The sequence below is a fragment of the Nannobrachium achirus genome, assembly GCF_963921795.1.
Source record: "Nannobrachium achirus genome assembly, chromosome: 12".
In the NCBI taxonomy this organism is placed as follows: Eukaryota; Metazoa; Chordata; class Actinopteri; order Myctophiformes; family Myctophidae; genus Nannobrachium; species Nannobrachium achirus.
In genome coordinates, this window is record NC_137832.1 from 45,920,434 (window position 1) to 45,934,331 (window position 13,898).

The 13,898-nt window shown below is 42.0% G+C and overlaps 1 pseudogene across 1 annotated transcript; it reads right to left on the reverse strand.

Moving 5' to 3' along the window:
• Nucleotides 1-4,417: 4,417 nt before the first annotated feature.
• On the reverse strand, nucleotides 4,418-5,301 carry LOC308295625 (signal recognition particle subunit SRP54-like; annotated as a pseudogene). Its single transcript has one exon. The product of its transcript is annotated as a signal recognition particle subunit SRP54-like (transcript).
• Between the last annotated feature and the right edge of the window lie 8,597 nt (nucleotides 5,302-13,898).

A 13,898-nucleotide genomic window follows, 5' to 3' on the forward strand; every position in this document is an offset into this window, starting at 1 on the left:
GTTTCGACCCGCAAACCACAACACCCTCCTGATGGCCGGGTCGGCAGTGGTGGCCAAATCACTGCCCATCTCCTCCTCCTGACCAAGGCTAAACTCCCCTCTCCTGCTCTATTAGTTTTTTCCCAACAAGAGGCTTCTCTGGGGAGGTATTGGGTGGGTCGATCCCTCCTGAGGTCTTGAGGTGACACAGGTGCGTAGAGTTCTCCAGTACTGTGGGATTATTCCTGCCTGGAGTTCTCCTTCGTCTCACCAACTCACCAACCAAGTTGTGCGCTGCACCTGTGACCCCTCTTCTCCACACTTGGTCCTGGCTTGATGTATTTTTACCTTTTGTGTTCCTGCAGATGTTCTCGCAGTGACACTTTACTTCCAATTTCTCCCCAGCTGATGTTGTTTAGGTGAGCCATCTCGTTAGCTGTGATTAGTTAAGGGTGTTACCGTTGTGTTTGTGTTGTTGAGTCTCACATACTCCCCCCCCCCCCTCTCGGGAGACTCTGAGGGTATCTGTATAAATGTCTGTAGCTTGAGTTGGTGCCCTCTCGCGAGTGCTGTGCATGAGGTTGCTAACCTCATACACCCACGCCAGGCTCTTCCTGGTGGTCATCTGTCTCTCCAGCGTCACCAATCTTCCTCGGTTTCCATCCAGACTTTCCTGGAAGTCACTGGTTTCCCATGGTTCTATGATTATAATTACTTCTACCGATGCTTATATATATGGACATAAAATGTACGCCGACAGACAGACAGATAGAGATATCTCCATATATGGGCATATATGGGCATATATGGACACAGGCAAACAGATGGTCAAAACGGGTCCTATGACAACAGGTATAATGGGGTTTGCATTAAAGGGCGGGGAATTCATTCCCTATTTACATTGTTCCGAGTTGGCCAGGTCGCCGACTAGTTATTATTAATAAAGATAAAATAAAATAAAAAGTCCATATATGGTCATTCCCAGAAACAAAATCCCTTTATGCCCATATATGGAGATTTCTGATGTCATCAATCCCAGGCCGAAAACATTAATAATAAGTCCATATGTCATGGCAGTATGACTGTCTCTGTTCTGAATGTTCTGTTTCTATGTTTATTAGGTTGGAGCTGCATTCTATCTGTGGGGAGGTGTGTCCTGGCAATCACCTGGCTGGCCTCAATCCGGTAATCACCTGGCTGGCTACATATACCTGGCAGAAGTAACACTCCAGTAGACCATTTTCTAGCCAGTGCATGCTTTGTGCTTTACGTACTAGGTCAGTTACTTAGACCCTTATTTGCCTGTTGCTTGTTTTGGGATCCTTGTCTTTTCTGGACGCTAATGTTTGGTCAACACAATGCCTCGTGATGCGAGGTGTTGTGTGCTTGTAGATCGGCTGTTTTCACTAGTTTTGTGTAACAGAGGTTTCTGCCTGACAGCGACAATATTTTAGTGTTTATGCTGTGAGGAAAAAGTTGAGATAACAGCCATTTTGGTTAGAACTGACTGAAAATAACTTTGAACTTCAAGTTTAAAATGATACTAAATATTTTTTCAAGTTTCCAAATAAATTCAAAATATTATCAAATGATCTCGCGGCACCCCTGGACTGCCATCACGGCACCCCAGGGTGCCCCGTCACCCACTTTGAAAACCCCTGCTGTACACTATGTTGTCTGGTTGCACAGCATTGGAAACTTGCAGCATCTCTTCAAACAGAGCTGCTTCTTGTTTGCGTCGTCCACTCATGTCAACAATGATGATCCCAAAGCTCTCTGATTTAAACCTCTCTACTCCCTCTGCTGCAAAGACGACATTCCTTGGGATAGATTTCAGCCTCTCAAACCTGTGAAAAGTGATGAGTCATCACTTTTCACCGTTATTTTGGTCAGTTTTCTAGCCCAAGGAATGTTTTTCATGCAAAACAAATGCTTGCAATGGATTCAGAATCATCAAGAACCCCTAGTTTGACCTCTCACATGCTACTTAAAGCATATTTATTTTGGTGTTTCTTTCCTGTATAGTGAAGTCGATTGGACAGTGATACAAATGGCCATAACTTATTTTCGCAATGTTTCCAACAGAGCAGGCCTCCCACTCTGTGTACCTTAATGACCAAATTAATAGAAAAATTAAAAGTATGTCATCATGACGTCACAGCCTAGGTAAAACCCTATTATTTGAGCTTTTGGGCCTGTGGCTCCCTGGCTATCTCTTGCAGCTGTTTGACAAGATTAGTGTTGACATCAGCCTCTAACAAGGCTGCGCAAACCTCTTTCAACGTGGAGTAGAACACATCCTCATTGATAACATTGGCATTACTTCGAGACGTCAGTGCCAAGGTGATCCTCCTCCCCAGGTTGGCTAGAACCAGGGTGACGTGGTAATGTGGTAATGTCTCCCTAAAAATAAAAAATAAAACCTCGGTTCGAAGTGAAGCGGTGAATCTTAGTATAGAATTGTCTGGAGAGCTGGTATGACAGCCGGTATAATAGGTTTTAAAATAATATATAAAAAATCCTGCTTGCTGGTCTCTTAGTTGTTTGTCAACTGCATCCCTCTATAATTATTTCAGTTTCTGTTATCTTTGTGGCCTACTACTGCTAGATTTTCAATGTATTTACTCTTGTCTGCCTTAATGCTCCTTTTTACCATTCTGTTAGCATCTGTATATTCTTATTGTGCCTTTGCTTTTGCTCTTATGCGGCTATTTGTCATTGCTGCAATAGGTGAGACCTATTGCATGTACAAGACAGATAAAACCTGAAGGCCAAATTATCATGTGAAGCTTGACCAATCCTCAAAGTATCCATTCATCTGACCGGGAGGGACACCGCACACATATTCTGGACGTACAGGACAGATAAAGCCTATTCATTCTGAACTGAAATGACCATATATGGACATGGGACACACATTTTGCTTTTTGAAAAAGCCTATTCATTCTGGACTGATATTCTGCACGTACGGGACAGAAGAAAACCTGTTCATTCTGGCCTGGAGTGACCATATATGGACATGAGGTGACATACATTGTGTTTTTGAAAAACCCTGTTCATTCTGACTGAGATCACCATATATGGTAATTAAACTGACATTCTGTTTTTGAAAAAGCCTGTTCATTCTGGACTAAAATGACCATATATGGGCGTGGGACACACAAAGCCACTCATAGGAAGCGGTTTTCACCGCTTCAAAAATAAAAAACAAAACGATGGGTGGTAACTGCTTCTCTGTGAATGTGAATCTTTATATACTGCAGGGAGATGCCCGTGTCATGGTGCATGGTGAATTTATATAGCGCCTTTATCCAAGGCGCTTTACAATGAATGTCCAACAGAATCCCTTTTATGCCCATATATGGAAATCCCTGAGGCATCTTAGTTGCGACCATAGGATGCAGTTTACCATCAGAACCATCACAGCTTGACCGTATCCGTCCGTCCGGACGGGTAACACCTGACATTGTGGTTCCCCCGACATATCACTGTGACTTCAAAGGTGACATCATAGTGCGATGTGTTACTACTACTAGGCACTTTACAAACTTTAGTTTTTGGCACACCACCACCTCGCCAGTGTCTGGAGAGTGTTCCTCTCCAGACCGGTTACCACCCCGAAAGCGGCGAACATCTCAGGCAAACCAAGATGACGCCGAAGAGGAACAGAAAATACAGTACGAAGTAGGGCCACAGATCCACGATCACTTGCTTCTCCTCCACCAGCGACTCCTCCACCACCATGTCCTCGGTAGGCATCATTTGCTCCAGCCCATTGATTTCCTCAGGCAGCTTTAACACACATCTCAGCTTGGATTGCATCGGTTCACCCGCCGCCGGGTTATTGGCCTCCTGCCAAACTTCCCCCATGGTCAAGCCAGGCGGCGCCTGTATGTAATCAACCTCCAAACTGTCTTTGGTTCTAGCTACTGGGTCAAAGTTGTCAAAAGGCTTCAGCCAAATGGAGATGCTGATGGAGGTGCCTCTGCTGATGACGCCGGAGCGCGGCCGGACGACGTACGTATGCAACGGGGTGGTAATTGTCCTCATTTTGAAACACACGTCCCCGTCTGTAGGATTGGAGAGCTTGAGCGTCGCCATGACCATCTCGGAGAACGGACCTTGGAATGTCAGCTGATCCTGAGGCTCAGAGTTCAGAACCTGATCCGGTCTGACCATTATCGCAGCGGTTGGAAAAGGCTTCCACTTCTGGACGTAGGTAATGCGTCTTATTGTATTAAAGATCCCTATACTACTGGCCATCTCTGATAACCTAGTAAGTAACTCCGGAACATCAGTGGACACACACACACTGAGGCCTGGTTTATTGACACTCCTTAAATATACAAATCAGCTGTGATGTCATGAGCATTTCCTTGTAGTCAATTTCACAAAAAGAGCCAGTAATAAATACAATAATAAATATATACAATTGAGATCATATATCACAACACTGACCATGTATCAAATGGCTCATGAGCTTTTCATTGTCATGCAGTTTCAATTCATTCATTTCGTCAAACAATCCTTGGATGTCTCCCATTCCCAGAAGTTTTTTGATGAAGGGTTTTGATTTAAAAGGCTCAATAATTTGTTTACCCCAGTTCCAATAAAGATGATTGGACTCTTGCAGCAACAGCACTGAGGGCCCCTCCTCCTTTAGCGTGTCCGTCCAGTTTAGTAACAATGACTGAGGCCACGTCTACTTTATCTTTAAAAGCTTTAGCCTGAGATTCACAGGCCTGGCCAATAGATGCATCCATCACATACACTATGTTGTCTGGTTGCACAGCGTTGGAAACTTGCAGCATCTCTTCAAACAAAGCTGCTTCTTGTTTGTGTCGTCCACTCTGTGTAACTTCCATAGAAAGGAATTCTGGCTTTTGTAGCATTCTGTTTCAATTGATCAAAGGCACCAGCTCTGTAGGTGTCCGCACAGATCAAACAGGTCTTCCACCCTTTTCTTTGGTAGAAGTACGCCATCTTAGAGCAGCTTGTAGTCTTTCCACTGCCCTGCAGACCAACACACATGATGACGTTGTTCTTCCCTTTGGTTGGAGTCCAAGCACTCACGCCTGGATCGACCACAGCATAGTGGATCATCTTTTTCTTGTTTAGACCAGAACCCATCTCTTCCCGGACAATGGCAGACTTGACATTCTCTTGCAGCTGTTTGACAAGTTTAGTGTTGATATCAGCCTCTAACAAGGCTGCGCAAACCTTCTTCAACATGGAGTTCAACACATCCTCATTGATAACATTGGCATTACTTAGAGACCTCAGTGCCGTGGTGATCTTCTTCCCCAGGTCGGCTAGAACCATGGTGACGTGGTAATGTCCAGGTACAGAAGGTAAAGGTCCGCAGAATGTGCAGTATGGGTGGTAACTGCTTCTCTGAGAATGTGAGTCTTTATATACTGCCTGTGTCATCCCAATGATGTCACGATGTGTCAGCCAGCTCCATATTTGGATGGACATATTTGACTATCAACAATCAACAATGGTAACCATTACAACCTGTAAACAATATTGATTTACCATGCATGGTGACCTAACATCAACAATACTGGATGCCGTGTCATCCCAATGATGTCACGATATGTCTGCCTGCTCCATCTTACAATAAATGCGAGAAGTCTGTGTGCGTGTGCGTGTATGTAATCCGCGTATCTCGAGAACCGTTCGTCCCACCGGCTTCAGATTCGCCTCACGCGTTCCCCGCCGCTGCGTGGAGTGCTGTTCGGAATCTCGACCCAACCCGATACGCGATTTTTCGGAACCGGCGTGAAATGTTCAGATTCTCCGTATGCGGAGCTGATGTCTGACATCAGGGTTTTCCGGAACCGGCACTGTGTCTGCAGAGATTTCCATATATGGGCATAAAATGGATGCATGCAGACAGATACAGATATCTCCATATATGGGCATAAATGGACACAGGCAAACAGATGGTCAAAACGGGTCCTATGACAACAGGTATAATGGTGTTTGCATTAGACAGATATCTCCATATATGGGCATAGAGAAAATGGACACAGATAGACAGATACCTCCATATATGGGCATATATGGGGATAAAATGGATGCAGCATCACAAAGATCTCCATATACGGGCATAAAAGGGACGCAGATAGACAGATATCTCCATATATGGGCATTCTGACATCAAAAAACTCTGTGAGTGTGTATGTATGTACTGTATGCATGTAATCCGTGTATCTCGAGAACTATTCGTCCCACCGGCTTGAAATTCAGCATGCGTGTTCCCCGCCGCAGCAGGTAGTGCAGTGCCCGGCCTCGACCCGACCCGATACACGATTTTCCCGAACGCGAAAGGTTTGGATTCTCTGTATGTGGTGCTGATGTCTGACATCAGGGTTTTCCGGAACCGGCACTGTGTCTGCAGAGATATCCATATATGGGCATAAGATGGACACTGACAGACAGATACAGCACTGTGTCTGCAGAGATCTCCATATATGGGCATAAAATGGATGCAGACAGACAGATACAGATATCTCCATATATGGTCATAAACAGATGGTCAAAACGTGTCCTATGACAACAGGCACAAACGGAACTGGCACAAGCGCTGACTCATTGTGACATCACTCCTGTGCAAATAGACGATTCCTCCGCACTTTCACTTTGCACTCTAGGTCAAGTATGCAGAGCTGATGTCTAACATCAGTGTATTCCGGAACCGGCACAAAAGGCTCTGACATCACGAAAGAAAATGGACGCAGTCTGACAGATATCTCCATATATGTGCATAAATGGACACAGGCAAACAGGTTGCCGACTAGACGCTTCTAGTATTTGTGAATGGACATAGTGCCAAGGCGATTTTCCTCCCCAGGTCAATTACAACCACATGGTGAAGTATTAATGTCTTTGAATAGAACCACAATTTAATTGATCCCAAAAAGAAGAAATTGATGATTGACTCTGAGAAGACTCTTGAAAATAATGCTGGGGAAAGATACTTGATTGACTATGATTAGTACCTGTGTTAATGTCTTACTGTACCACGTGCTGTTTTAAGTTTCTGACTAATAAAGTATTCAATCAATAGCTCAGCTGCGGAATATGTGTGGATTCTGGAACCTGGCTTGAGAATTGTTGGTTCGTATACTGTATGAGAATGTGATTCTTTCAGGGTTCCCACACATTTTTACCAATTCGTTTCCAAAACTTTTCCAGAATATTTAACCACATTTCCAGGACTATATAACTATATAACAATAATTCAGCTCAATAACAGGTCGCTTTCTCCTATGCGCATTGGCCAAAGATAGGTAGTGTATGGCAGTGGTTCTCAACCTTTTCAGGCCGTGATCCCCGAAATAATCATGTTTTAACTGGGGACCCAGCACCCCGACGAGCACTAAGAGTTGAGGAATTTTGTATAAAACGGTTCTATTGTGAAAATAGCAGATCTGCATGCATGTAGATCGGCTATTTTCACAATTTCTGCCTCTAATATTTGACAATTTGGCCCATGTTTAATTTGTCATTTCAGAGGTATTAACAAAATCAATAACCAAAGACAATGCATAGCTATTTTTTCCAGGACCTTCCTGGACCCTTGATAACTTCCAAAACTTTTCCAGTACTGGAAAAATATTTTTCTAATTTCAAAATATTTCCATGAATTTCATGACCGTGGGAACCCTGTTCTTTATATACTGTCTGGTGGGAACAACCTTGCCATTCCAACGATGTGCATATTTGGGAATTTATGGTGTTCTATGTAAGCCTCAGCCATGCTTAAATATGGAATCCATGCCAATCTATTGCATCACTCTAGGTCAGCCATGCCCAAATATGGAGTCCACAATGCCAGCCTTAGCCTATAAGTAGCTTATTATGTGACTTTTATGCCCATATATAGGGATACCAGCACTGTCTCTCTGTGTCCCTTTTATGCACATATGGACTTCTGTAGCCATGCCTAAATATGAAGTCCAGCCCAACAGTCTATTGCAGGGGTCTTCAACGTTTTCAGGCCAGGGACCCCCAAACTGATGGGGAGATGGAGCAGGGACCCCCTATACCTCATAGGGTGGGGGTGGGGCTACAACATATTGTGTATACAATTTTCATGGGTTTAATTATACCATGTTATTGTGCATTCAATACTATGCTCTTAAAATAAAAGATTAATATAGAGGGTATGTGCATGCATAAAGTGAATGAAGTGGCAAAGTGAGTAGCAAAGTGAGTTTAGCGTTGTTTAATGCAATCAGATTGCAGGACATCTCTGTGTGGATGTATGGGCGGTTAAGGCCAGAAAGTATTTTTTGCCACTCAGTAGCATTCCCGGATAACATACCTTATTAAATGAGAACGAATGTCAATACTTTCAATATATCACTGTCAATTGCACAATAATCATGTATACAAGCTATTCAAAAGAGACAGAATCATGTTTTCTTATATATATATATATATATATATATATATATATATATATATATATGTATATATATATATACATATATTTTTTTTTTTCCCCCCAACAATTTCAGGGACCTCCTGGAGCATCACCGCAGACCCCCTAGGGGTCGCGGACCCTTGTTGAAGACCCCTGGTCTATTGCATCACTAATATGAATACTTTCAGGTCGAGACCCAAAAGAGAGACTAGATGTTTGCCCGGGATCCAAACTAGTGAAAATAACAGTTCTACAAGCGCACAGAGCGTCGCTTCGTGCCGCATTGCGGACTTGTAGATCGGCTATTTTCACTACTTCTTAAACATTTGTTTTCTAATTTATGGAATTTCTTAGATTTTTCTTTTATTTCTGAAATTAGTGAAACAATCATTGATTTTTTTAAACCCATGAAAGATTTAGATTTTTTGGGAATGTGTTTTGAAAATGTAAATAAAAAAGAAATTTATAGAAAATTATAATAATTAATCATCCAAATGGTATGCCTTCCATAATACAGTGCAGGACATCATTGTAGCTAACAATATTTATACATCAGTCTTGTTTGAAGCATCGCATAGCCAATCATTATACATTTTGTAACTAGAAAAGTGTGCTCCTCGGACCACAGGTCCCCGCCAGGCTTGGTTGCCTAGTACCCAGCGCCTGCTGTGGTCATAGCCACTTAGAATTGGATCAGAAAAATCTAACTTCAAACTACATCTTGATGACATGACCACATAGATAATCTATATCAATTTGTGTGAGTTTTGGACAGAATCTGTAAGGGTAGCAAATGTAATCTGGCACAAACAATGCCTATAAATTCATGACGCAAAATCTATTGATTATACAACCTATCAAGTTTGTGGTGGTGGCTGTTTTGTACAAAATGCCACACATCACGAATCCCAAATGTTTCAAATCTCCTCATGGTGCCACTATAACAGCCCACTCACGTTGTGACCTAAACAATACTAATTGACCGAATTCACGTTACGTAACTTCCTGGTGCTGACGTCACGGTTGAAGGGGAAACCCTACTAAAAGCCCATAGAGTTAACACAGAAATCGTAAATTTAATGCAATTTCCGAATAGTAAAGTATAGAATACGGCTAGCATGATCAAGAATACAAGATAGTAAAAGGCACAAAGCGCTATAATTTACTTTACCGTTTGAAATAATGATTTGTTGGCTTTAAAAACATTCGGTGTTAGTTTACCCTTCAAAGCTGACGTCAGCACCAGGAAGCTGCTGAGAAATTTGCTGAGTGCACGTGCTTGGGCGGGTCATGAATAGGGTCTATACAGAGATAATGTATGGGCTACTGATTTGCATGAGGTTTGGACAAAAGCTGTAGGAGTACTAATAAAAATGTTTATAAAATATAAAAACTATAAAATGGTGCATTTATATAGTGCCTTTATCCAAGGCGCTTTACAATGATTGTACATTACATTGACCCATTCACACACACTGATGCCACTGGAACTCATGCAAGTCACCAACCTGCTCATCAGGAGCATTTGAGGGTCCAGTCTGTTTCTTGCTCAAGGACACTTCGACAGTAACATTGGGGGGAGGCCGGGATCGAACTGGGAACCTTTAATGACTTTAATATCATTATCTTAAAAAAGGACAATTATCATTATCTATTCTCTTTGGTTATGATGCCAACTGCAATATGGGCTATTGCGCTTGCCCCTTATTTTTACATTTCAATGTTTTAATATTTAAGACTTTTTTAAGTCACTGTATTCATTATGGATGTTTTTATTGACAACAGACTATAAACAGGCTATGAACTATGAACTTATTGCGACCATAGGTCGCAGTTTACTATCAGAACCATCACAGCTTGTCCGAATACGTCCGTATACGGGTACCACCTGACACTGTGGTTCCCTGGACACATCACTGTGACATGACGTCACCTGTGATGTCACTGTGATGTGTCAGACATGTCACAGTGATGTGTCAGCGGAACCACAGTGTCAGGCGTGCATGGTCTATGGGTTTGCCGCTCTGACATCACACTTTGGCATCACTGTGATGTCATGGGAACCACTCTAATGGTCTATGGGTTTGCCGCTCTGACATCACACTTTGACATCACTTGTGATGTCATGGGAACCACTCTAACAGAATCCCTTTTATGCCCATATATGGAGATCCCTGATGTCATCAATATTAAGCCCATATCTAACAGGACTTCATATATGGGAATGCCCTTATATGGAGGAAGACAGCCCATATCTGTGTGGCTGGTTCAGACACGTGTATGGGCATTATCATGTATCATTATATGTTGTTGTATCAGAATAAGAATCAGAAATACTTTATTGTTACACCTTGAAAATGCAAAAAACAGGGTGAAACACCTTTGCCCTTTTGCAGTACTATAAATAATAATTAAAAAAAAAAAACACTTCAGCACTGTGGAGTAGCCTACTGCAAGGGCCATGCATGGCACACCTTCCTTTTTTCCATTACACAGCTCTTGACTGTCCTCTAGTGATTAAGAAGGAGAACAACATGTATGTATAGCTACAGGAATGCATTCTGTAAACCCATATGGTACAGTATTTACGTTGTGCAGTGCTTCAAGATTTGTCTCAACAGATGTGAAGCTCTCAACTATATTAATTAAGGAGCCAAGTACGATGTGCTTATGCACCTTATTACAGCTAGTATATTATGTTATATCAATTTATTATAAAATGTAATAAAAAAATCTTGAATGACAAAATATTTTGTAGTGGCTTAAAGTAACTAAGCACATATACTCAAGTACTGTACTTAAAGATGTGGTACCAAAAAAGTGTACAGAAAATGTTAACTTAAAATTGTTTTTATGTGTCCAGTCTGGTGTGTCTTTTTCTTTTTTGCACGTGCATGCCATAAATTCCATAGGGATAGACCACACATGTTTTTTATGACATCAACTTGCAACAGGCATTTCCCCTATTGAGTGAAAGATTAGCTATAGAAGAAATACAATATTTAAGGTGTTTTTAATTTTACATTGATAGTTAGAGGACAATTATAATGTATTAAGGGATATTTGTCGTATTAGCCAGGGATCCCTTTAAGTGTAGCAACATTTTCAAGGGAATTAATGTCATTGATTGAAGATGTATTAGATGTTTGCATGGGTAAAGGTACAGTTTCATGATCAACTAAAAAATTACCTCAAAAAAGCTTTTTGCTTGTTTTGTTTCAATTGGGGTCCTTTTTAAAATATAACAGAAAAATAAGAAGAAAAAACAATGCAAAAGAGGGTCCTTAGGGATTAAAATAAGAACATTATAAGAACTTATAAACATTTGTCTGTGTACGCCTACGGATATAATGATGACCCCTGGTGTGAGATTATTACATACAGAAACCCTTTCCAACTTGTTGATCCTTTTGAAAGCTTCCCCAGAAAACACTGATTGAATCTGCAGACTTCTTCTGTCACAAAAGGCTTTTTTCAGCTTCACATTCAAACATACATATTATTGCGACCGTCAGGGAGCAGTTTACTATGACCAGTAAGACTCCCTAATCGGGAGATAAGCGACCGTTGGTCGCTTATCTCCACAAATATCACAACCTCCACCTCTCACGTCATACGGGTAGCCATAGTTACACCTGGAATGTTGAATCTCCATATATGGAGATAACCTACGCATCACACAAAGTCTGACCTCACCAGCCCATACTTGGGCATGGACGACTTATATCTCCATATACGGAGATGGCCATATATGGAGATACGATGACATCACAGAGTCCACAGCTGATGATGTGGCGTGATGTCATACAATACACAAACAAGCCCTATATAAAGGGGCAATTCTCACCAGGGAAGAGAGCATTGCCTGGAATGTTGAATCTCCATATATGGAGATAACCTACGCATCACACAAAGTCTGACCTCACCAGCCCATACTTGGGCATGGACGACTTATATCTCCATATACGGAGATGGCCATATATGGAGATACGATGACATCACAGAGTCCACAGCTGATGATGTGGCGTGATGTCATACAATAAACAAACAAGCCCTATATACTGATGCGGAGATATGAGCAGGGCAAAGGTGTGACGTGTGACGTGTGACCGACCGACCGACCGACGGACGGACGGCCGGTGGAGGTTTTCATAGTAAACTGCTCCCTGACAGTCGCAAAAACCTCCACCGGCCGTCCGTCCGTCCGTCCGTCACGTTTTGTGACCATCAACAAACGTCACACCTTTGTTGATGTTTAAATCGAAGAGTCTTGGTCAAATACTTCTGTTGGTTTCTGCACTGATCATTTATACAATTCAGCTGTGTTTGCTCGTGTCATCATGATGAGGTCATAAATCAGCCATGCCCAAATATAGATTTTACGGGTTTACATGCTTACTCAGTTATTCGTTATGTGAAAGTCCTATGACGTCTATGATATCTGACATCATCATACATACATTCCCTTTTATGCCCATAAATGGAGATCCCCTCTGTAGAACCAGCCACTGACATCACTGTAATGTCAGGGGAACCAAATCCCTTTTATGCCCATATATGGAGATCCCTGTGATGCCAGGGGAACCAAATCCCTTTTATGCCCATATATGGAGATATGGAGATCCCCGTGTTGCCAGGGTAACCAAATCCATTATATGCCCATATATGGAGATCCCTGTGATGCCAGGGGAACCAAATCCCTTTTACGCCCATATATGGAGATCCCTTATGTCATCAATATTAAGCCCATATCTGTGAATATCTTTGGGTACCAGATGTCTCCATATATGGTTAAATGGTCCGATATACATCACTGGCCAGAAGACCAAGAAATGGTGCAACCTCGCCCTTTGCTTTTCTCCCTTAGGCATCTTACTGGTAGGTAGTTTAATGAGGAATGCAGTATGGTGGTAGGTAGGTAGTTATGGCCTTTGATGTAAGATTTTCACTTTCTAGGATAACTATATTTGCTATTCCCAGATGATGCCCTTTTAGGGTACCCCTCATGCCCATATATGGAGATCCCCAGGCTTTACTAATTAACATAAGTTTTATGCCCATATATGGAGATCATTGTCCCAATGTCATCAGATATATGGGCATAAATGGACACAGGCAAACTAGATGGGCTGTATGGATATCCAGATGTGTGATGTAAGTGTTTTATTCCAAATGTGGCACCCCACAGACATATTTCCAGAAACAAAATCCCTTTCATGCCCATATATGGAGATTTCTGATGTCATCAATCCCAGGCCCTGTAAAAAACATGGTTGCTATGGTAAACAGTTGGTTGCTAGGGTAAACAGTTGGTTGCTAGGGTAAGAAAACATGGTTGCTATGGTAAACAATTGGTTGCTAGGGTAAACAGTTGGTTGCTAGGGTAAAAAAAACATGGTTGCTGCGGTAAAAAGTTGGTTGCTAGGGTAAATAGTTGGTTGCTAAGGTAAAAAACATGGTTGCTATGGTAAACAGTTGGTTA